The sequence below is a fragment of the Pleurodeles waltl genome, unplaced genomic scaffold (assembly GCF_031143425.1).
Source record: "Pleurodeles waltl isolate 20211129_DDA unplaced genomic scaffold, aPleWal1.hap1.20221129 scaffold_197, whole genome shotgun sequence".
NCBI classification, from domain to species: Eukaryota; Metazoa; Chordata; class Amphibia; order Caudata; family Salamandridae; genus Pleurodeles; species Pleurodeles waltl.
In genome coordinates, this window is record NW_027149903.1 from 276,287 (window position 1) to 298,473 (window position 22,187).

A 22,187-nucleotide genomic window follows, 5' to 3' on the forward strand; every position below is an offset into this window, starting at 1 on the left:
CTATATTTATGAATATGATTGCATATATTGACAAGCATTATGTAGCGTTTGATAGTGAACTGATATTTCAAACTTTTGAAACCTCAGCATTAAATGTCATCTATTTTAAGTCCTGAAATATGTACTATCTCATTTTCTGCTGACTTAGAATTCATGCTTCTTCAGTGACAGTATACAATTGAGAAAGGGCCGAAACTCCTACTATCTAGTAAATTATATTTTCATCAGTACACCTGACAATTTCCTCTTGCATATTGATTATACAATGTTTTCTATTCAAGCACTCTTTGTTTAAAACAGGCCTTCTTTCAAAGGCTATTTTGGTAAATGATTTTGGGTGAAGCTGAAGCTGCATTGTTTATTGCTATTTCAATTCGTTATGAAAGAAATTGAGCAATAATATTGACTCTGGTGGGATTCGAACCCACAGCCTTTGAATGCCTTTTTTAACATTTTCCTAGAAGTCCAATGCGCTATCCATTGCGCCACAGAGCCAACCTGCACCAAGAAACTTTTCAGAAATTCTGAAATAAAATAATGAGCAAGCAACTGATGATCAACTTTACAAAGTTGATAGGATACTATAATCATGGTTACATGTTGAGCATTGCATGGGGAAAAAGATATTCAACATGCCAAACTACATGATACAGTTGGATAAGTCTACTCAAAAGGCCTCTGACGGATAAAATCTTGACAATTTAAAAAACTCCATTTAAGAAGGTTTTGCAATTCTGTCAATGTAATATCTTGTTCATCATGCAATAGAAACTAAAAGAGTACTTCTTCTTAAACATAGCACCCCGCCTGAACAGGGACTTGAACCCTGGACCCTCAGATTAAAAGTCTGATGCTCTACCGACTGAGCTATCCAGGCTCTGCTTACTCTAATCTTCAAATCACATTAAAACAATTTGGAAGGATACCAAGCTTACATTTACTGACAATCATTTATTATTATCATTACATATATTGATAATCAATACGTAGAGTTTTATCATGAATTGATATTTCAAGCTTTTGACATCTCAGCATTATATTTTATCTCTTTAAGTCCTGAAATTTGTACCATCTCATTTTCTGCTGATTCGGAATTCATGCTTCTTCATTGACAATACACAATCAAGAAAGGACCAAAAACTCTTACTGCCTAATACATTATATTTTACTCAGTATACCTGTCAATTTCCTCTTATATGTAGATTATACAATATTTTCTATTCAAGTGGTGTCGGTTGAAAATAGGCCTTCTTTCAAAGGCCATTTTGGTGAATGATTTCAGAGCAAGAAGAAGCTGCATTATTTATTGCAATTTCAATTCATTATAAAAGAAATGTAGGACAACATTGCCTCTGGTGGGATTCAAAACCACAACTTTTGAATGCCTTCTTTACATTACTCTTGAAAGCCAAAGCACTATCCATTGTGCCACAGAGCCAATCTTTTTAGGATGTCGGACAGAAATGATCAAATAAAATAATGAGCTAGCAGCTGCTCATCAACTTTATGAAGTTGTTAGGAATCTATGATCCTGGATTTATGTTGAGCATTGAATAGCAAAAATGATATTCAACATGTCAAACCATACAATGCAGTTGGTTAAGTGTTAAGTCGACTCAAAAGGCATAGCACAGATAAAACAGCAAGGAGTTTAACAACTCCATATAAGAAGGTTTTGCAATTCCCTTAATGTAATATCTTATTCATCAAGCAGTGGAAACTTCAAGAGTGCATCTTCTTAAACATAACACACTGCCTGAACAGGAACTTCAAACCTGGACACTCATATTAAAAGTCTGCTGTGCCACTCACTGAACTATCCAGTGTCTACTAACTTTCATCTTCAATTCATCTTAAAACAATGTGGAAGGATTCCAACCGACACTATATTTATGAATATGATTGCATATATTGACAAGCATTATGTAGCGTTTGATAGTGAACTGATATTTCAAACTTTTGAAACCTCAGCATTAAATGTCATCTATTTTAAGTCCTGAAATATGTACTATCTCATTTTCTGCTGACTTAGAATTCATGCTTCTTCAGTGACAGTATACAATTGAGAAAGGGCCGAAACTCCTACTATCTAGTAAATTATATTTTCATCAGTACACCTGACAATTTCCTCTTGCATATTGATTATACAATGTTTTCTATTCAAGCACTCTTTGTTTAAAACAGGCCTTCTTTCAAAGGCTATTTTGGTAAATGATTTTGGGTGAAGCTGAAGCTGCATTGTTTATTGCTATTTCAATTCGTTATGAAAGAAATTGAGCAATAATATTGACTCTGGTGGGATTCGAACCCACAGCCTTTGAATGCCTTTTTTAACATTTTCCTAGAAGTCCAATGCGCTATCCATTGCGCCACAGAGCCAACCTGCACCAAGAAACTTTTCAGAAATTCTGAAATAAAATAATGAGCAAGCAACTGATGATCAACTTTACAAAGTTGATAGGATACTATAATCATGGTTACATGTTGAGCATTGCATGGGGAAAAAGATATTCAACATGCCAAACTACATGATACAGTTGGATAAGTCTACTCAAAAGGCCTCTGACGGATAAAATCTTGACAATTTAAAAAACTCCATTTAAGAAGGTTTTGCAATTCTGTCAATGTAATATCTTGTTCATCATGCAATAGAAACTAAAAGAGTACTTCTTCTTAAACATAGCACCCCGCCTGAACAGGGACTTGAACCCTGGACCCTCAGATTAAAAGTCTGATGCTCTACCGACTGAGCTATCCAGGCTCTGCTTACTCTAATCTTCAAATCACATTAAAACAATTTGGAAGGATACCAACCTTACATTTACTGACAATCATTTATTATTATCATTACATATATTGATAATCAATATGTAGAGTTTTATCATGAATTGATATTTCAAGCTTTTGACATCTCAGCATTATATTTTATCTCTTTAAGTCCTGAAATTTGTACCATCTCATTTTCTGCTGATTCGGAATTCATGCTTCTTCATTGACAATACACAATTAAGAAAGGACCAAAAACTCTTACTGCCTAATACATTATATTTTACTCAGTCTACCTGTCAATTTCCTCTTATATGTAGATTATACAATATTTTCTATTCAAGTGGTGTCGGTTGAAAAAAGGGCTTCTTTCAAAGGCCATTTTGGTGAATGATTTCAGAGCAAGAAGAAGCTGCATTATTTATTGCAATTTCAATTCATTATAAAAGAAATGTAGGACAACATTGCCTCTGGTGGGATTCAAAACCACAACTTTTGACTGCCTTCTTTACATTACTCTTGAAAGCCAAAGCAGTATCCATTGTGCCACAGAGCCAATCTTTTTAGGATGTCGGACAGAAATGATCAAATAAAATAATGAGCTAGCAGCTGCTCATCAACTTTATAAAGTTGTTAGGAATCTATGATCCTGGATTTATGTTGAGCATTGAATAGCAAAAATGATATTCAACATGTCAAACCATACAATGCAGTTGGTTAAGTGTTAAGTCGACTCAAAAGGCATAGCACAGATAAAACAGCAAGGAGTTTAACAACTCCATATAAGAAGGTTTTGCAATTCCCTTAATGTAATATCTTATTCATCAAGCAGTGGAAACTTCAAGAGTGCATCTTCTTAAACGTAACACACTGCCTGAACAGGAACTTCAAACTTGGACACTCATATTAAAAGTCTGCTGTGCCACTCACTGAACTATCCAGTGTCTACTAACTTTCATCTTCAATTCATCTTAAAACAATGTGGAAGGATACCAACCGACACTACATTTATGAATATGATTGCATATATTGACAAGCATTATGTAGCGTTTGATAGTGAACTGATATTTCAAACTTTTGAAACCTCAGCATTAAATGTCATCTATTTTAAGTCCTGAAATATGTACTATCTCATTTTCTGCTGACTTAGAATTCATGCTTCTTCAGTGACAGTATACAATTGAGAAAGGGCCGAAACTCCTACTATCTAGTAAATTATATTTTCATCAGTACACCTGACAATTTCCTCTTGCATATTGATTATACAATGTTTTCTATTCAAGCACTCTTTGTTTAAAACAGGCCTTCTTTCAAAGGCTATTTTGGTAAATGATTTTGGGTGAAGCTGAAGCTGCATTGTTTATTGCTATTTCAATTCGTTATGAAAGAAATTGAGCAATAATATTGACTCTGGTGGGATTCGAACCCACAGCCTTTGAATGCCTTTTTTAACATTTTCCTAGAAGTCCAATGCGCTATCCATTGCGCCACAGAGCCAACCTGCACCAAGAAACTTTTCAGAAATTCTGAAATAAAATAATGAGCAAGCAACTGATGATCAACTTTACAAAGTTGATAGGATACTATAATCATGGTTACATGTTGAGCATTGCATGGGGAAAAAGATATTCAACATGCCAAACTACATGATACAGTTGGATAAGTCTACTCAAAAGGCCTCTGACGGATAAAATCTTGACAATTTAAAAAACTCCATTTAAGAAGGTTTTGCAATTCTGTCAATGTAATATCTTGTTCATCATGCAATAGAAACTAAAAGAGTACTTCTTCTTAAACATAGCACCCCGCCTGAACAGGGACTTGAACCCTGGACCCTCAGATTAAAAGTCTGATGCTCTACCGACTGAGCTATCCAGGCTCTGCTTACACTAATCTTCAAATCACATTAAAACAATTTGGAAGGATACCAAGCTTACATTTACTGACAATCATTTATTATTATCATTACATATATTGATAATCAATACGTAGAGTTTTATCATGAATTGATATTTCAAGCTTTTGACATCTCAGCATTATATTTTATCTCTTTAAGTCCTGAAATTTGTACCATCTCATTTTCTGCTGATTCGGAATTCATGCTTCTTCATTGACAATACACAATCAAGAAAGGACCAAAAACTCTTACTGCCTAATACATTATATTTTACTCAGTATACCTGTCAATTTCCTCTTATATGTAGATTATACAATATTTTCTATTCAAGTGGTGTCGGTTGAAAATAGGCCTTCTTTCAAAGGCCATTTTGGTGAATGATTTCAGAGCAAGAAGAAGCTGCATTATTTATTGCAATTTCAATTCATTATAAAAGAAATGTAGGACAACATTGCCTCTGGTGGGATTCAAAACCACAACTTTTGAATGCCTTCTTTACATTACTCTTGAAAGCCAAAGCACTATCCATTGTGCCACAGAGCCAATCTTTTTAGGATGTCGGACAGAAATGATCAAATAAAATAATGAGCTAGCAGCTGCTCATCAACTTTATGAAGTTGTTAGGAATCTATGATCCTGGATTTATGTTGAGCATTGAATAGCAAAAATGATATTCAACATGTCAAACCATACAATGCAGTTGGTTAAGTGTTAAGTCGACTCAAAAGGCATAGCACAGATAAAACAGCAAGGAGTTTAACAACTCCATATAAGAAGGTTTTGCAATTCCCTTAATGTAATATCTTATTCATCAAGCAGTGGAAACTTCAAGAGTGCATCTTCTTAAACATAACACACTGCCTGAACAGGAACTTCAAACCTGGACACTCATATTAAAAGTCTGCTGTGCCACTCACTGAACTATCCAGTGTCTACTAACTTTCATCTTCAATTCATCTTAAAACAATGTGGAAGGATTCCAACCGACACTATATTTATGAATATGATTGCATATATTGACAAGCATTATGTAGCGTTTGATAGTGAACTGATATTTCAAACTTTTGAAACCTCAGCATTAAATGTCATCTATTTTAAGTCCTGAAATATGTACTATCTCATTTTCTGCTGACTTAGAATTCATGCTTCTTCAGTGACAGTATACAATTGAGAAAGGGCCGAAACTCCTACTATCTAGTAAATTATATTTTCATCAGTACACCTGACAATTTCCTCTTGCATATTGATTATACAATGTTTTCTATTCAAGCACTCTTTGTTTAAAACAGGCCTTCTTTCAAAGGCTATTTTGGTAAATGATTTTGGGTGAAGCTGAAGCTGCATTGTTTATTGCTATTTCAATTCGTTATGAAAGAAATTGAGCAATAATATTGACTCTGGTGGGATTCGAACCCACAGCCTTTGAATGCCTTTTTTAACATTTTCCTAGAAGTCCAATGCGCTATCCATTGCGCCACAGAGCCAACCTGCACCAAGAAACTTTTCAGAAATTCTGAAATAAAATAATGAGCAAGCAACTGATGATCAACTTTACAAAGTTGATAGGATACTATAATCATGGTTACATGTTGAGCATTGCATGGGGAAAAAGATATTCAACATGCCAAACTACATGATACAGTTGGATAAGTCTACTCAAAAGGCCTCTGACGGATAAAATCTTGACAATTTAAAAAACTCCATTTAAGAAGGTTTTGCAATTCTGTCAATGTAATATCTTGTTCATCATGCAATAGAAACTAAAAGAGTACTTCTTCTTAAACATAGCACCCCGCCTGAACAGGGACTTGAACCCTGGACCCTCAGATTAAAAGTCTGATGCTCTACCGACTGAGCTATCCAGGCTCTGCTTACTCTAATCTTCAAATCACATTAAAACAATTTGGAAGGATACCAACCTTACATTTACTGACAATCATTTATTATTATCATTACATATATTGATAATCAATATGTAGAGTTTTATCATGAATTGATATTTCAAGCTTTTGACATCTCAGCATTATATTTTATCTCTTTAAGTCCTGAAATTTGTACCATCTCATTTTCTGCTGATTCGGAATTCATGCTTCTTCATTGACAATACACAATTAAGAAAGGACCAAAAACTCTTACTGCCTAATACATTATATTTTACTCAGTCTACCTGTCAATTTCCTCTTATATGTAGATTATACAATATTTTCTATTCAAGTGGTGTCGGTTGAAAAAAGGGCTTCTTTCAAAGGCCATTTTGGTGAATGATTTCAGAGCAAGAAGAAGCTGCATTATTTATTGCAATTTCAATTCATTATAAAAGAAATGTAGGACAACATTGCCTCTGGTGGGATTCAAAACCACAACTTTTGACTGCCTTCTTTACATTACTCTTGAAAGCCAAAGCAGTATCCATTGTGCCACAGAGCCAATCTTTTTAGGATGTCGGACAGAAATGATCAAATAAAATAATGAGCTAGCAGCTGCTCATCAACTTTATAAAGTTGTTAGGAATCTATGATCCTGGATTTATGTTGAGCATTGAATAGCAAAAATGATATTCAACATGTCAAACCATACAATGCAGTTGGTTAAGTGTTAAGTCGACTCAAAAGGCATAGCACAGATAAAACAGCAAGGAGTTTAACAACTCCATATAAGAAGGTTTTGCAATTCCCTTAATGTAATATCTTATTCATCAAGCAGTGGAAACTTCAAGAGTGCATCTTCTTAAACGTAACACACTGCCTGAACAGGAACTTCAAACTTGGACACTCATATTAAAAGTCTGCTGTGCCACTCACTGAACTATCCAGTGTCTACTAACTTTCATCTTCAATTCATCTTAAAACAATGTGGAAGGATACCAACCGACACTACATTTATGAATATGATTGCATATATTGACAAGCATTATGTAGCGTTTGATAGTGAACTGATATTTCAAACTTTTGAAACCTCAGCATTAAATGTCATCTATTTTAAGTCCTGAAATATGTACTATCTCATTTTCTGCTGACTTAGAATTCATGCTTCTTCAGTGACAGTATACAATTGAGAAAGGGCCGAAACTCCTACTATCTAGTAAATTATATTTTCATCAGTACACCTGACAATTTCCTCTTGCATATTGATTATACAATGTTTTCTATTCAAGCACTCTTTGTTTAAAACAGGCCTTCTTTCAAAGGCTATTTTGGTAAATGATTTTGGGTGAAGCTGAAGCTGCATTGTTTATTGCTATTTCAATTCGTTATGAAAGAAATTGAGCAATAATATTGACTCTGGTGGGATTCGAACCCACAGCCTTTGAATGCCTTTTTTAACATTTTCCTAGAAGTCCAATGCGCTATCCATTGCGCCACAGAGCCAACCTGCACCAAGAAACTTTTCAGAAATTCTGAAATAAAATAATGAGCAAGCAACTGATGATCAACTTTACAAAGTTGATAGGATACTATAATCATGGTTACATGTTGAGCATTGCATGGGGAAAAAGATATTCAACATGCCAAACTACATGATACAGTTGGATAAGTCTACTCAAAAGGCCTCTGACGGATAAAATCTTGACAATTTAAAAAACTCCATTTAAGAAGGTTTTGCAATTCTGTCAATGTAATATCTTGTTCATCATGCAATAGAAACTAAAAGAGTACTTCTTCTTAAACATAGCACCCCGCCTGAACAGGGACTTGAACCCTGGACCCTCAGATTAAAAGTCTGATGCTCTACCGACTGAGCTATCCAGGCTCTGCTTACTCTAATCTTCAAATCACATTAAAACAATTTGGAAGGATACCAAGCTTACATTTACTGACAATCATTTATTATTATCATTACATATATTGATAATCAATACGTAGAGTTTTATCATGAATTGATATTTCAAGCTTTTGACATCTCAGCATTATATTTTATCTCTTTAAGTCCTGAAATTTGTATCATCTCATTTTCTGCTGATTCGGAATTCATGCTTCTTCATTGACAATACACAATCAAGAAAGGACCAAAAACTCTTACTGCCTAATACATTATATTTTACTCAGTATACCTGTCAATTTCCTCTTATATGTAGATTATACAATATTTTCTATTCAAGTGGTGTCGGTTGAAAATAGGCCTTCTTTCAAAGGCCATTTTGGTGAATGATTTCAGAGCAAGAAGAAGCTGCATTATTTATTGCAATTTCAATTCATTATAAAAGAAATGTAGGACAACATTGCCTCTGGTGGGATTCAAAACCACAACTTTTGAATGCCTTCTTTACATTACTCTTGAAAGCCAAAGCACTATCCATTGTGCCACAGAGCCAATCTTTTTAGGATGTCGGACAGAAATGATCAAATAAAATAATGAGCTAGCAGCTGCTCATCAACTTTATGAAGTTGTTAGGAATCTATGATCCTGGATTTATGTTGAGCATTGAATAGCAAAAATGATATTCAACATGTCAAACCATACAATGCAGTTGGTTAAGTGTTAAGTCGACTCAAAAGGCATAGCACAGATAAAACAGCAAGGAGTTTAACAACTCCATATAAGAAGGTTTTGCAATTCCCTTAATGTAATATCTTATTCATCAAGCAGTGGAAACTTCAAGAGTGCATCTTCTTAAACATAACACACTGCCTGAACAGGAACTTCAAACCTGGACACTCATATTAAAAGTCTGCTGTGCCACTCACTGAACTATCCAGTGTCTACTAACTTTCATCTTCAATTCATCTTAAAACAATGTGGAAGGATTCCAACCGACACTATATTTATGAATATGATTGCATATATTGACAAGCATTATGTAGCGTTTGATAGTGAACTGATATTTCAAACTTTTGAAACCTCAGCATTAAATGTCATCTATTTTAAGTCCTGAAATATGTACTATCTCATTTTCTGCTGACTTAGAATTCATGCTTCTTCAGTGACAGTATACAATTGAGAAAGGGCCGAAACTCCTACTATCTAGTAAATTATATTTTCATCAGTACACCTGACAATTTCCTCTTGCATATTGATTATACAATGTTTTCTATTCAAGCACTCTTTGTTTAAAACAGGCCTTCTTTCAAAGGCTATTTTGGTAAATGATTTTGGGTGAAGCTGAAGCTGCATTGTTTATTGCTATTTCAATTCGTTATGAAAGAAATTGAGCAATAATATTGACTCTGGTGGGATTCGAACCCACAGCCTTTGAATGCCTTTTTTAACATTTTCCTAGAAGTCCAATGCGCTATCCATTGCGCCACAGAGCCAACCTGCACCAAGAAACTTTTCAGAAATTCTGAAATAAAATAATGAGCAAGCAACTGATGATCAACTTTACAAAGTTGATAGGATACTATAATCATGGTTACATGTTGAGCATTGCATGGGGAAAAAGATATTCAACATGCCAAACTACATGATACAGTTGGATAAGTCTACTCAAAAGGCCTCTGACGGATAAAATCTTGACAATTTAAAAAACTCCATTTAAGAAGGTTTTGCAATTCTGTCAATGTAATATCTTGTTCATCATGCAATAGAAACTAAAAGAGTACTTCTTCTTAAACATAGCACCCCGCCTGAACAGGGACTTGAACCCTGGACCCTCAGATTAAAAGTCTGATGCTCTACCGACTGAGCTATCCAGGCTCTGCTTACTCTAATCTTCAAATCACATTAAAACAATTTGGAAGGATACCAACCTTACATTTACTGACAATCATTTATTATTATCATTACATATATTGATAATCAATATGTAGAGTTTTATCATGAATTGATATTTCAAGCTTTTGACATCTCAGCATTATATTTTATCTCTTTAAGTCCTGAAATTTGTACCATCTCATTTTCTGCTGATTCGGAATTCATGCTTCTTCATTGACAATACACAATTAAGAAAGGACCAAAAACTCTTACTGCCTAATACATTATATTTTACTCAGTCTACCTGTCAATTTCCTCTTATATGTAGATTATACAATATTTTCTATTCAAGTGGTGTCGGTTGAAAAAAGGGCTTCTTTCAAAGGCCATTTTGGTGAATGATTTCAGAGCAAGAAGAAGCTGCATTATTTATTGCAATTTCAATTCATTATAAAAGAAATGTAGGACAACATTGCCTCTGGTGGGATTCAAAACCACAACTTTTGACTGCCTTCTTTACATTACTCTTGAAAGCCAAAGCAGTATCCATTGTGCCACAGAGCCAATCTTTTTAGGATGTCGGACAGAAATGATCAAATAAAATAATGAGCTAGCAGCTGCTCATCAACTTTATAAAGTTGTTAGGAATCTATGATCCTGGATTTATGTTGAGCATTGAATAGCAAAAATGATATTCAACATGTCAAACCATACAATGCAGTTGGTTAAGTGTTAAGTCGACTCAAAAGGCATAGCACAGATAAAACAGCAAGGAGTTTAACAACTCCATATAAGAAGGTTTTGCAATTCCCTTAATGTAATATCTTATTCATCAAGCAGTGGAAACTTCAAGAGTGCATCTTCTTAAACGTAACACACTGCCTGAACAGGAACTTCAAACTTGGACACTCATATTAAAAGTCTGCTGTGCCACTCACTGAACTATCCAGTGTCTACTAACTTTCATCTTCAATTCATCTTAAAACAATGTGGAAGGATACCAACCGACACTACATTTATGAATATGATTGCATATATTGACAAGCATTATGTAGCGTTTGATAGTGAACTGATATTTCAAACTTTTGAAACCTCAGCATTAAATGTCATCTATTTTAAGTCCTGAAATATGTACTATCTCATTTTCTGCTGACTTAGAATTCATGCTTCTTCAGTGACAGTATACAATTGAGAAAGGGCCGAAACTCCTACTATCTAGTAAATTATATTTTCATCAGTACACCTGACAATTTCCTCTTGCATATTGATTATACAATGTTTTCTATTCAAGCACTCTTTGTTTAAAACAGGCCTTCTTTCAAAGGCTATTTTGGTAAATGATTTTGGGTGAAGCTGAAGCTGCATTGTTTATTGCTATTTCAATTCGTTATGAAAGAAATTGAGCAATAATATTGACTCTGGTGGGATTCGAACCCACAGCCTTTGAATGCCTTTTTTAACATTTTCCTAGAAGTCCAATGCGCTATCCATTGCGCCACAGAGCCAACCTGCACCAAGAAACTTTTCAGAAATTCTGAAATAAAATAATGAGCAAGCAACTGATGATCAACTTTACAAAGTTGATAGGATACTATAATCATGGTTACATGTTGAGCATTGCATGGGGAAAAAGATATTCAACATGCCAAACTACATGATACAGTTGGATAAGTCTACTCAAAAGGCCTCTGACGGATAAAATCTTGACAATTTAAAAAACTCCATTTAAGAAGGTTTTGCAATTCTGTCAATGTAATATCTTGTTCATCATGCAATAGAAACTAAAAGAGTACTTCTTCTTAAACATAGCACCCCGCCTGAACAGGGACTTGAACCCTGGACCCTCAGATTAAAAGTCTGATGCTCTACCGACTGAGCTATCCAGGCTCTGCTTACACTAATCTTCAAATCACATTAAAACAATTTGGAAGGATACCAAGCTTACATTTACTGACAATCATTTATTATTATCATTACATATATTGATAATCAATACGTAGAGTTTTATCATGAATTGATATTTCAAGCTTTTGACATCTCAGCATTATATTTTATCTCTTTAAGTCCTGAAATTTGTACCATCTCATTTTCTGCTGATTCGGAATTCATGCTTCTTCATTGACAATACACAATCAAGAAAGGACCAAAAACTCTTACTGCCTAATACATTATATTTTACTCAGTATACCTGTCAATTTCCTCTTATATGTAGATTATACAATATTTTCTATTCAAGTGGTGTCGGTTGAAAATAGGCCTTCTTTCAAAGGCCATTTTGGTGAATGATTTCAGAGCAAGAAGAAGCTGCATTATTTATTGCAATTTCAATTCATTATAAAAGAAATGTAGGACAACATTGCCTCTGGTGGGATTCAAAACCACAACTTTTGAATGCCTTCTTTACATTACTCTTGAAAGCCAAAGCACTATCCATTGTGCCACAGAGCCAATCTTTTTAGGATGTCGGACAGAAATGATCAAATAAAATAATGAGCTAGCAGCTGCTCATCAACTTTATGAAGTTGTTAGGAATCTATGATCCTGGATTTATGTTGAGCATTGAATAGCAAAAATGATATTCAACATGTCAAACCATACAATGCAGTTGGTTAAGTGTTAAGTCGACTCAAAAGGCATAGCACAGATAAAACAGCAAGGAGTTTAACAACTCCATATAAGAAGGTTTTGCAATTCCCTTAATGTAATATCTTATTCATCAAGCAGTGGAAACTTCAAGAGTGCATCTTCTTAAACATAACACACTGCCTGAACAGGAACTTCAAACCTGGACACTCATATTAAAAGTCTGCTGTGCCACTCACTGAACTATCCAGTGTCTACTAACTTTCATCTTCAATTCATCTTAAAACAATGTGGAAGGATTCCAACCGACACTATATTTATGAATATGATTGCATATATTGACAAGCATTATGTAGCGTTTGATAGTGAACTGATATTTCAAACTTTTGAAACCTCAGCATTAAATGTCATCTATTTTAAGTCCTGAAATATGTACTATCTCATTTTCTGCTGACTTAGAATTCATGCTTCTTCAGTGACAGTATACAATTGAGAAAGGGCCGAAACTCCTACTATCTAGTAAATTATATTTTCATCAGTACACCTGACAATTTCCTCTTGCATATTGATTATACAATGTTTTCTATTCAAGCACTCTTTGTTTAAAACAGGCCTTCTTTCAAAGGCTATTTTGGTAAATGATTTTGGGTGAAGCTGAAGCTGCATTGTTTATTGCTATTTCAATTCGTTATGAAAGAAATTGAGCAATAATATTGACTCTGGTGGGATTCGAACCCACAGCCTTTGAATGCCTTTTTTAACATTTTCCTAGAAGTCCAATGCGCTATCCATTGCGCCACAGAGCCAACCTGCACCAAGAAACTTTTCAGAAATTCTGAAATAAAATAATGAGCAAGCAACTGATGATCAACTTTACAAAGTTGATAGGATACTATAATCATGGTTACATGTTGAGCATTGCATGGGGAAAAAGATATTCAACATGCCAAACTACATGATACAGTTGGATAAGTCTACTCAAAAGGCCTCTGACGGATAAAATCTTGACAATTTAAAAAACTCCATTTAAGAAGGTTTTGCAATTCTGTCAATGTAATATCTTGTTCATCATGCAATAGAAACTAAAAGAGTACTTCTTCTTAAACATAGCACCCCGCCTGAACAGGGACTTGAACCCTGGACCCTCAGATTAAAAGTCTGATGCTCTACCGACTGAGCTATCCAGGCTCTGCTTACTCTAATCTTCAAATCACATTAAAACAATTTGGAAGGATACCAACCTTACATTTACTGACAATCATTTATTATTATCATTACATATATTGATAATCAATATGTAGAGTTTTATCATGAATTGATATTTCAAGCTTTTGACATCTCAGCATTATATTTTATCTCTTTAAGTCCTGAAATTTGTACCATCTCATTTTCTGCTGATTCGGAATTCATGCTTCTTCATTGACAATACACAATTAAGAAAGGACCAAAAACTCTTACTGCCTAATACATTATATTTTACTCAGTCTACCTGTCAATTTCCTCTTATATGTAGATTATACAATATTTTCTATTCAAGTGGTGTCGGTTGAAAAAAGGGCTTCTTTCAAAGGCCATTTTGGTGAATGATTTCAGAGCAAGAAGAAGCTGCATTATTTATTGCAATTTCAATTCATTATAAAAGAAATGTAGGACAACATTGCCTCTGGTGGGATTCAAAACCACAACTTTTGACTGCCTTCTTTACATTACTCTTGAAAGCCAAAGCAGTATCCATTGTGCCACAGAGCCAATCTTTTTAGGATGTCGGACAGAAATGATCAAATAAAATAATGAGCTAGCAGCTGCTCATCAACTTTATAAAGTTGTTAGGAATCTATGATCCTGGATTTATGTTGAGCATTGAATAGCAAAAATGATATTCAACATGTCAAACCATACAATGCAGTTGGTTAAGTGTTAAGTCGACTCAAAAGGCATAGCACAGATAAAACAGCAAGGAGTTTAACAACTCCATATAAGAAGGTTTTGCAATTCCCTTAATGTAATATCTTATTCATCAAGCAGTGGAAACTTCAAGAGTGCATCTTCTTAAACGTAACACACTGCCTGAACAGGAACTTCAAACTTGGACACTCATATTAAAAGTCTGCTGTGCCACTCACTGAACTATCCAGTGTCTACTAACTTTCATCTTCAATTCATCTTAAAACAATGTGGAAGGATACCAACCGACACTACATTTATGAATATGATTGCATATATTGACAAGCATTATGTAGCGTTTGATAGTGAACTGATATTTCAAACTTTTGAAACCTCAGCATTAAATGTCATCTATTTTAAGTCCTGAAATATGTACTATCTCATTTTCTGCTGACTTAGAATTCATGCTTCTTCAGTGACAGTATACAATTGAGAAAGGGCCGAAACTCCTACTATCTAGTAAATTATATTTTCATCAGTACACCTGACAATTTCCTCTTGCATATTGATTATACAATGTTTTCTATTCAAGCACTCTTTGTTTAAAACAGGCCTTCTTTCAAAGGCTATTTTGGTAAATGATTTTGGGTGAAGCTGAAGCTGCATTGTTTATTGCTATTTCAATTCGTTATGAAAGAAATTGAGCAATAATATTGACTCTGGTGGGATTCGAACCCACAGCCTTTGAATGCCTTTTTTAACATTTTCCTAGAAGTCCAATGCGCTATCCATTGCGCCACAGAGCCAACCTGCACCAAGAAACTTTTCAGAAATTCTGAAATAAAATAATGAGCAAGCAACTGATGATCAACTTTACAAAGTTGATAGGATACTATAATCATGGTTACATGTTGAGCATTGCATGGGGAAAAAGATATTCAACATGCCAAACTACATGATACAGTTGGATAAGTCTACTCAAAAGGCCTCTGACGGATAAAATCTTGACAATTTAAAAAACTCCATTTAAGAAGGTTTTGCAATTCTGTCAATGTAATATCTTGTTCATCATGCAATAGAAACTAAAAGAGTACTTCTTCTTAAACATAGCACCCCGCCTGAACAGGGACTTGAACCCTGGACCCTCAGATTAAAAGTCTGATGCTCTACCGACTGAGCTATCCAGGCTCTGCTTACTCTAATCTTCAAATCACATTAAAACAATTTGGAAGGATACCAAGCTTACATTTACTGACAATCATTTATTATTATCATTACATATATTGATAATCAATACGTAGAGTTTTATCATGAATTGATATTTCAAGCTTTTGACATCTCAGCATTATATTTTATCTCTTTAAGTCCTGAAATTTGTACCATCTCATTTTCTGCTGATTCGGAATTCATGCTTCTTCATTGACAATACACAATCAAGAAAGGACCAAAAACTCTTACTGCCTAATACATTATATTTTACTCAGTATACCTGTCAATTTCCTCTTATATGTAGATTATACAATATTTTCTATTCAAGTGGTGTCGGTTGAAAATAGGCCTTCTTTCAAAGGCCATTTTGGTGAATGATTTCAGAGCAAGAAGAAGCTGCATTATTTATTGCAATTTCAATTCATTATAAAAGAAATGTAGGACAACATTGCCTCTGGTGGGATTCAAAACCACAACTTTTGAATGCCTTCTTTACATTACTCTTGAAAGCCAAAGCACTATCCATTGTGCCACAGAGCCAATCTTTTTAGGATGTCGGACAGAAATGATCAAATAAAATAATGAGCTAGCAGCTGCTCATCAACTTTATGAAGTTGTTAGGAATCTATGATCCTGGATTTATGTTGAGCATTGAATAGCAAAAATGATATTCAACATGTCAAACCATACAATGCAGTTGGTTAAGTGTTAAGTCGACTCAAAAGGCATAGCACAGATAAAACAGCAAGGAGTTTAACAACTCCATATAAGAAGGTTTTGCAATTCCCTTAATGTAATATCTTATTCATCAAGCAGTGGAAACTTCAAGAGTGCATCTTCTTAAACATAACACACTGCCTGAACAGGAACTTCAAACCTGGACACTCATATTAAAAGTCTGCTGTGCCACTCACTGAACTATCCAGTGTCTACTAACTTTCATCTTCAATTCATCTTAAAACAATGTGGAAGGATTCCAACCGACACTATATTTATGAATATGATTGCATATATTGACAAGCATTATGTAGCGTTTGATAGTGAACTGATATTTCAAACTTTTGAAACCTCAGCATTAAATGTCATCTATTTTAAGTCCTGAAATATGTACTATCTCATTTTCTGCTGACTTAGAATTCATGCTTCTTCAGTGACAGTATACAATTGAGAAAGGGCCGAAACTCCTACTATCTAGTAAATTATATTTTCATCAGTACACCTGACAATTTCCTCTTGCATATTGATTATACAATGTTTTCTATTCAAGCACTCTTTGTTTAAAACAGGCCTTCTTTCAAAGGCTATTTTGGTAAATGATTTTGGGTGAAGCTGAAGCTGCATTGTTTATTGCTATTTCAATTCGTTATGAAAGAAATTGAGCAATAATATTGACTCTGGTGGGATTCGAACCCACAGCCTTTGAATGCCTTTTTTAACATTTTCCTAGAAGTCCAATGCGCTATCCATTGCGCCACAGAGCCAACCTGCACCAAGAAACTTTTCAGAAATTCTGAAATAAAATAATGAGCAAGCAACTGATGATCAACTTTACAAAGTTGATAGGATACTATAATCATGGTTACATGTTGAGCATTGCATGGGGAAAAAGATATTCAACATGCCAAACTACATGATACAGTTGGATAAGTCTACTCAAAAGGCCTCTGACGGATAAAATCTTGACAATTTAAAAAACTCCATTTAAGAAGGTTTTGCAATTCTGTCAATGTAATATCTTGTTCATCATGCAATAGAAACTAAAAGAGTACTTCTTCTTAAACATAGCACCCCGCCTGAACAGGGACTTGAACCCTGGACCCTCAGATTAAAAGTCTGATGCTCTACCGACTGAGCTATCCAGGCTCTGCTTACTCTAATCTTCAAATCACATTAAAACAATTTGGAAGGATACCAACCTTACATTTACTGACAATCATTTATTATTATCATTACATATATTGATAATCAATATGTAGAGTTTTATCATGAATTGATATTTCAAGCTTTTGACATCTCAGCATTATATTTTATCTCTTTAAGTCCTGAAATTTGTACCATCTCATTTTCTGCTGATTCGGAATTCATGCTTCTTCATTAACAATACACAATTAAGAAAGGACCAAAAACTCTTACTGCCTAATACATTATATTTTACTCAGTCTACCTGTCAATTTCCTCTTATATGTAGATTATACAATATTTTCTATTCAAGTGGTGTCGGTTGAAAAAAGGGCTTCTTTCAAAGGCCATTTTGGTGAATGATTTCAGAGCAAGAAGAAGCTGCATTATTTATTGCAATTTCAATTCATTATAAAAGAAATGTAGGACAACATTGCCTCTGGTGGGATTCAAAACCACAACTTTTGACTGCCTTCTTTACATTACTCTTGAAAGCCAAAGCAGTATCCATTGTGCCACAGAGCCAATCTTTTTAGGATGTCGGACAGAAATGATCAAATAAAATAATGAGCTAGCAGCTGCTCATCAACTTTATAAAGTTGTTAGGAATCTATGATCCTGGATTTATGTTGAGCATTGAATAGCAAAAATGATATTCAACATGTCAAACCATACAATGCAGTTGGTTAAGTGTTAAGTCGACTCAAAAGGCATAGCACAGATAAAACAGCAAGGAGTTTAACAACTCCATATAAGAAGGTTTTGCAATTCCCTTAATGTAATATCTTATTCATCAAGCAGTGGAAACTTCAAGAGTGCATCTTCTTAAACGTAACACACTGCCTGAACAGGAACTTCAAACTTGGACACTCATATTAAAAGTCTGCTGTGCCACTCACTGAACTATCCAGTGTCTACTAACTTTCATCTTCAATTCATCTTAAAACAATGTGGAAGGATACCAACCGACACTACATTTATGAATATGATTGCATATATTGACAAGCATTATGTAGCGTTTGATAGTGAACTGATATTTCAAACTTTTGAAACCTCAGCATTAAATGTCATCTATTTTAAGTCCTGAAATATGTACTATCTCATTTTCTGCTGACTTAGAATTCATGCTTCTTCAGTGACAGTATACAATTGAGAAAGGGCCGAAACTCCTACTATCTAGTAAATTATATTTTCATCAGTACACCTGACAATTTCCTCTTGCATATTGATTATACAATGTTTTCTATTCAAGCACTCTTTGTTTAAAACAGGCCTTCTTTCAAAGGCTATTTTGGTAAATGATTTTGGGTGAAGCTGAAGCTGCATTGTTTATTGCTATTTCAATTCGTTATGAAAGAAATTGAGCAATAATATTGACTCTGGTGGGATTCGAACCCACAGCCTTTGAATGCCTTTTTTAACATTTTCCTAGAAGTCCAATGCGCTATCCATTGCGCCACAGAGCCAACCTGCACCAAGAAACTTTTCAGAAATTCTGAAATAAAATAATGAGCAAGCAACTGATGATCAACTTTACAAAGTTGATAGGATACTATAATCATGGTTACATGTTGAGCATTGCATGGGGAAAAAGATATTCAACATGCCAAACTACATGATACAGTTGGATAAGTCTACTCAAAAGGCCTCTGACGGATAAAATCTTGACAATTTAAAAAACTCCATTTAAGAAGGTTTTGCAATTCTGTCAATGTAATATCTTGTTCATCATGCAATAGAAACTAAAAGAGTACTTCTTCTTAAACATAGCACCCCGCCTGAACAGGGACTTGAACCCTGGACCCTCAGATTAAAAGTCTGATGCTCTACCGACTGAGCTATCCAGGCTCTGCTTACTCTAATCTTCAAATCACATTAAAACAATTTGGAAGGATACCAAGCTTACATTTACTGACAATCATTTATTATTATCATTACATATATTGATAATCAATACGTAGAGTTTTATCATGAATTGATATTTCAAGCTTTTGACATCTCAGCATTATATTTTATCTCTTTAAGTCCTGAAATTTGTACCATCTCATTTTCTGCTGATTCGGAATTCATGCTTCTTCATTGACAATACACAATCAAGAAAGGACCAAAAACTCTTACTGCCTAATACATTATATTTTACTCAGTATACCTGTCAATTTCCTCTTATATGTAGATTATACAATATTTTCTATTCAAGTGGTGTCGGTTGAAAATAGGCCTTCTTTCAAAGGCCATTTTGGTGAATGATTTCAGAGCAAGAAGAAGCTGCATTATTTATTGCAATTTCAATTCATTATAAAAGAAATGTAGGACAACATTGCCTCTGGTGGGATTCAAAACCACAACTTTTGAATGCCTTCTTTACATTACTCTTGAAAGCCAAAGCACTATCCATTGTGCCACAGAGCCAATCTTTTTAGGATGTCGGACAGAAATGATCAAATAAAATAATGAGCTAGCAGCTGCTCATCAACTTTATGAAGTTGTTAGGAATCTATGATCCTGGATTTATGTTGAGCATTGAATAGCAAAAATGATATTCAACATGTCAAACCATACAATGCAGTTGGTTAAGTGTTAAGTCGACTCAAAAGGCATAGCACAGATAAAACAGCAAGGAGTTTAACAACTCCATATAAGAAGGTTTTGCAATTCCCTTAATGTAATATCTTATTCATCAAGCAGTGGAAACTTCAAGAGTGCATCTTCTTAAACATAACACACTGCCTGAACAGGAACTTCAAACCTGGACACTCATATTAAAAGTCTGCTGTGCCACTCACTGAACTATCCAGTGTCTACTAACTTTCATCTTCAATTCATCTTAAAACAATGTGGAAGGATTCCAACCGACACTATATTTATGAATATGATTGCATATATTGACAAGCATTATGTAGCGTTTGATAGTGAACTGATATTTCAAACTTTTGAAACCTCAGCATTAAATGTCATCTATTTTAAGTCCTGAAATATGTACTATCTCATTTTCTGCTGACTTAGAATTCATGCTTCTTCAGTGACAGTATACAATTGAGAAAGGGCCGAAACTCCTACTATCTAGTAAATTATATTTTCATCAGTACACCTGACAATTTCCTCTTGCATATTGATTATACAATGTTTTCTATTCAAGCACTCTTTGTTTAAAACAGGCCTTCTTTCAAAGGCTATTTTGGTAAATGATTTTGGGTGAAGCTGAAGCTGCATTGTTTATTGCTATTTCAATTCGTTATGAAAGAAATTGAGCAATAATATTGACTCTGGTGGGATTCGAACCCACAGCCTTTGAATGCCTTTTTTAACATTTTCCTAGAAGTCCAATGCGCTATCCATTGCGCCACAGAGCCAACCTGCACCAAGAAACTTTTCAGAAATTCTGAAATAAAATAATGAGCAAGCAACTGATGATCAACTTTACAAAGTTGATAGGATACTATAATCATGGTTACATGTTGAGCATTGCATGGGGAAAAAGATATTCAACATGCCAAACTACATGATACAGTTGGATAAGTCTACTCAAAAGGCCTCTGACGGATAAAATCTTGACAATTTAAAAAACTCCATTTAAGAAGGTTTTGCAATTCTGTCAATGTAATATCTTGTTCATCATGCAATAGAAACTAAAAGAGTACTTCTTCTTAAACATAGCACCCCGCCTGAACAGGGACTTGAACCCTGGACCCTCAGATTAAAAGTCTGATGCTCTACCGACTGAGCTATCCAGGCTCTGCTTACTCTAATCTTCAAATCACATTAAAACAATTTGGAAGGATACCAACCTTGCATTTACTGACAATCATTTATTATTATCATTACATATATTGATAATCAATATGTAGAGTTTTATCATGAATTGATATTTCAAGCTTTTGACATCTCAGCATTATATTTTATCTCTTTAAGTCCTGAAATTTGTACCATCTCATTTTCTGCTGATTCGGAATTCATGCTTCTTCATTGACAATACACAATTAAGAAAGGACCAAAAACTCTTACTGCCTAATACATTATATTTTACTCAGTCTACCTGTCAATTTCCTCTTATATGTAGATTATACAATATTTTCTATTCAAGTGGTGTCGGTTGAAAAAAGGGCTTCTTTCAAAGGCCATTTTGGTGAATGATTTCAGAGCAAGAAGAAGCTGCATTATTTATTGCAATTTCAATTCATTATAAAAGAAATGTAGGACAACATTGCCTCTGGTGGGATTCAAAACCACAACTTTTGACTGCCTTCTTTACATTACTCTTGAAAGCCAAAGCAGTATCCATTGTGCCACAGAGCCAATCTTTTTAGGATGTCGGACAGAA

At 34.5% G+C, this 22,187-nt stretch overlaps 24 non-coding genes across 24 annotated transcripts; all 24 read right to left on the minus strand.

Moving 5' to 3' along the window:
• Nucleotides 1–403: 403 nt before the first annotated feature.
• On the minus strand, nucleotides 404–495 carry TRNAR-UCU (transfer RNA arginine (anticodon UCU)). The gene is given in 2 exon segments: nucleotides 404–439; nucleotides 459–495. It is a non-coding gene; the product is annotated as a tRNA-Arg (tRNA).
• Nucleotides 496–804: 309 nt separating this feature from the next.
• Nucleotides 805–877, minus strand: TRNAK-UUU (transfer RNA lysine (anticodon UUU)). Its single transcript has one exon. It is a non-coding gene; the product is annotated as a tRNA-Lys (tRNA).
• A 1,410-nt stretch (nucleotides 878–2,287) lies between these two features.
• On the minus strand, nucleotides 2,288–2,379 carry TRNAR-UCU (transfer RNA arginine (anticodon UCU)). Its single transcript is given in 2 exon segments — nucleotides 2,288–2,323; nucleotides 2,343–2,379. It is a non-coding gene; the product is annotated as a tRNA-Arg (tRNA).
• Nucleotides 2,380–2,688: 309 nt separating this feature from the next.
• On the minus strand, nucleotides 2,689–2,761 carry TRNAK-UUU (transfer RNA lysine (anticodon UUU)). Its single transcript has one exon. It is a non-coding gene; the product is annotated as a tRNA-Lys (tRNA).
• Nucleotides 2,762–4,171: 1,410 nt separating this feature from the next.
• TRNAR-UCU (transfer RNA arginine (anticodon UCU)) lies at nucleotides 4,172–4,263 on the minus strand. The gene is given in 2 exon segments: nucleotides 4,172–4,207; nucleotides 4,227–4,263. It is a non-coding gene; the product is annotated as a tRNA-Arg (tRNA).
• A 309-nt stretch (nucleotides 4,264–4,572) lies between these two features.
• Nucleotides 4,573–4,645, minus strand: TRNAK-UUU (transfer RNA lysine (anticodon UUU)). The gene has a single exon. It is a non-coding gene; the product is annotated as a tRNA-Lys (tRNA).
• Nucleotides 4,646–6,055: 1,410 nt separating this feature from the next.
• Nucleotides 6,056–6,147, minus strand: TRNAR-UCU (transfer RNA arginine (anticodon UCU)). The gene is given in 2 exon segments: nucleotides 6,056–6,091; nucleotides 6,111–6,147. It is a non-coding gene; the product is annotated as a tRNA-Arg (tRNA).
• Nucleotides 6,148–6,456: 309 nt separating this feature from the next.
• TRNAK-UUU (transfer RNA lysine (anticodon UUU)) lies at nucleotides 6,457–6,529 on the minus strand. The gene has a single exon. It is a non-coding gene; the product is annotated as a tRNA-Lys (tRNA).
• A 1,410-nt stretch (nucleotides 6,530–7,939) lies between these two features.
• Nucleotides 7,940–8,031, minus strand: TRNAR-UCU (transfer RNA arginine (anticodon UCU)). The gene is given in 2 exon segments: nucleotides 7,940–7,975; nucleotides 7,995–8,031. It is a non-coding gene; the product is annotated as a tRNA-Arg (tRNA).
• Nucleotides 8,032–8,340: 309 nt separating this feature from the next.
• On the minus strand, nucleotides 8,341–8,413 carry TRNAK-UUU (transfer RNA lysine (anticodon UUU)). Its single transcript has one exon. It is a non-coding gene; the product is annotated as a tRNA-Lys (tRNA).
• Nucleotides 8,414–9,823: 1,410 nt separating this feature from the next.
• Nucleotides 9,824–9,915, minus strand: TRNAR-UCU (transfer RNA arginine (anticodon UCU)). Its single transcript is given in 2 exon segments — nucleotides 9,824–9,859; nucleotides 9,879–9,915. It is a non-coding gene; the product is annotated as a tRNA-Arg (tRNA).
• Nucleotides 9,916–10,224: 309 nt separating this feature from the next.
• Nucleotides 10,225–10,297, minus strand: TRNAK-UUU (transfer RNA lysine (anticodon UUU)). The gene has a single exon. It is a non-coding gene; the product is annotated as a tRNA-Lys (tRNA).
• Nucleotides 10,298–11,707: 1,410 nt separating this feature from the next.
• On the minus strand, nucleotides 11,708–11,799 carry TRNAR-UCU (transfer RNA arginine (anticodon UCU)). Its single transcript is given in 2 exon segments — nucleotides 11,708–11,743; nucleotides 11,763–11,799. It is a non-coding gene; the product is annotated as a tRNA-Arg (tRNA).
• Nucleotides 11,800–12,108: 309 nt separating this feature from the next.
• On the minus strand, nucleotides 12,109–12,181 carry TRNAK-UUU (transfer RNA lysine (anticodon UUU)). Its single transcript has one exon. It is a non-coding gene; the product is annotated as a tRNA-Lys (tRNA).
• Nucleotides 12,182–13,591: 1,410 nt separating this feature from the next.
• On the minus strand, nucleotides 13,592–13,683 carry TRNAR-UCU (transfer RNA arginine (anticodon UCU)). Its single transcript is given in 2 exon segments — nucleotides 13,592–13,627; nucleotides 13,647–13,683. It is a non-coding gene; the product is annotated as a tRNA-Arg (tRNA).
• Nucleotides 13,684–13,992: 309 nt separating this feature from the next.
• TRNAK-UUU (transfer RNA lysine (anticodon UUU)) lies at nucleotides 13,993–14,065 on the minus strand. Its single transcript has one exon. It is a non-coding gene; the product is annotated as a tRNA-Lys (tRNA).
• A 1,410-nt stretch (nucleotides 14,066–15,475) lies between these two features.
• On the minus strand, nucleotides 15,476–15,567 carry TRNAR-UCU (transfer RNA arginine (anticodon UCU)). Its single transcript is given in 2 exon segments — nucleotides 15,476–15,511; nucleotides 15,531–15,567. It is a non-coding gene; the product is annotated as a tRNA-Arg (tRNA).
• Nucleotides 15,568–15,876: 309 nt separating this feature from the next.
• Nucleotides 15,877–15,949, minus strand: TRNAK-UUU (transfer RNA lysine (anticodon UUU)). The gene has a single exon. It is a non-coding gene; the product is annotated as a tRNA-Lys (tRNA).
• A 1,410-nt stretch (nucleotides 15,950–17,359) lies between these two features.
• Nucleotides 17,360–17,451, minus strand: TRNAR-UCU (transfer RNA arginine (anticodon UCU)). The gene is given in 2 exon segments: nucleotides 17,360–17,395; nucleotides 17,415–17,451. It is a non-coding gene; the product is annotated as a tRNA-Arg (tRNA).
• Nucleotides 17,452–17,760: 309 nt separating this feature from the next.
• TRNAK-UUU (transfer RNA lysine (anticodon UUU)) lies at nucleotides 17,761–17,833 on the minus strand. Its single transcript has one exon. It is a non-coding gene; the product is annotated as a tRNA-Lys (tRNA).
• A 1,410-nt stretch (nucleotides 17,834–19,243) lies between these two features.
• On the minus strand, nucleotides 19,244–19,335 carry TRNAR-UCU (transfer RNA arginine (anticodon UCU)). The gene is given in 2 exon segments: nucleotides 19,244–19,279; nucleotides 19,299–19,335. It is a non-coding gene; the product is annotated as a tRNA-Arg (tRNA).
• A 309-nt stretch (nucleotides 19,336–19,644) lies between these two features.
• TRNAK-UUU (transfer RNA lysine (anticodon UUU)) lies at nucleotides 19,645–19,717 on the minus strand. The gene has a single exon. It is a non-coding gene; the product is annotated as a tRNA-Lys (tRNA).
• Nucleotides 19,718–21,127: 1,410 nt separating this feature from the next.
• TRNAR-UCU (transfer RNA arginine (anticodon UCU)) lies at nucleotides 21,128–21,219 on the minus strand. Its single transcript is given in 2 exon segments — nucleotides 21,128–21,163; nucleotides 21,183–21,219. It is a non-coding gene; the product is annotated as a tRNA-Arg (tRNA).
• A 309-nt stretch (nucleotides 21,220–21,528) lies between these two features.
• TRNAK-UUU (transfer RNA lysine (anticodon UUU)) lies at nucleotides 21,529–21,601 on the minus strand. The gene has a single exon. It is a non-coding gene; the product is annotated as a tRNA-Lys (tRNA).
• Between the last annotated feature and the right edge of the window lie 586 nt (nucleotides 21,602–22,187).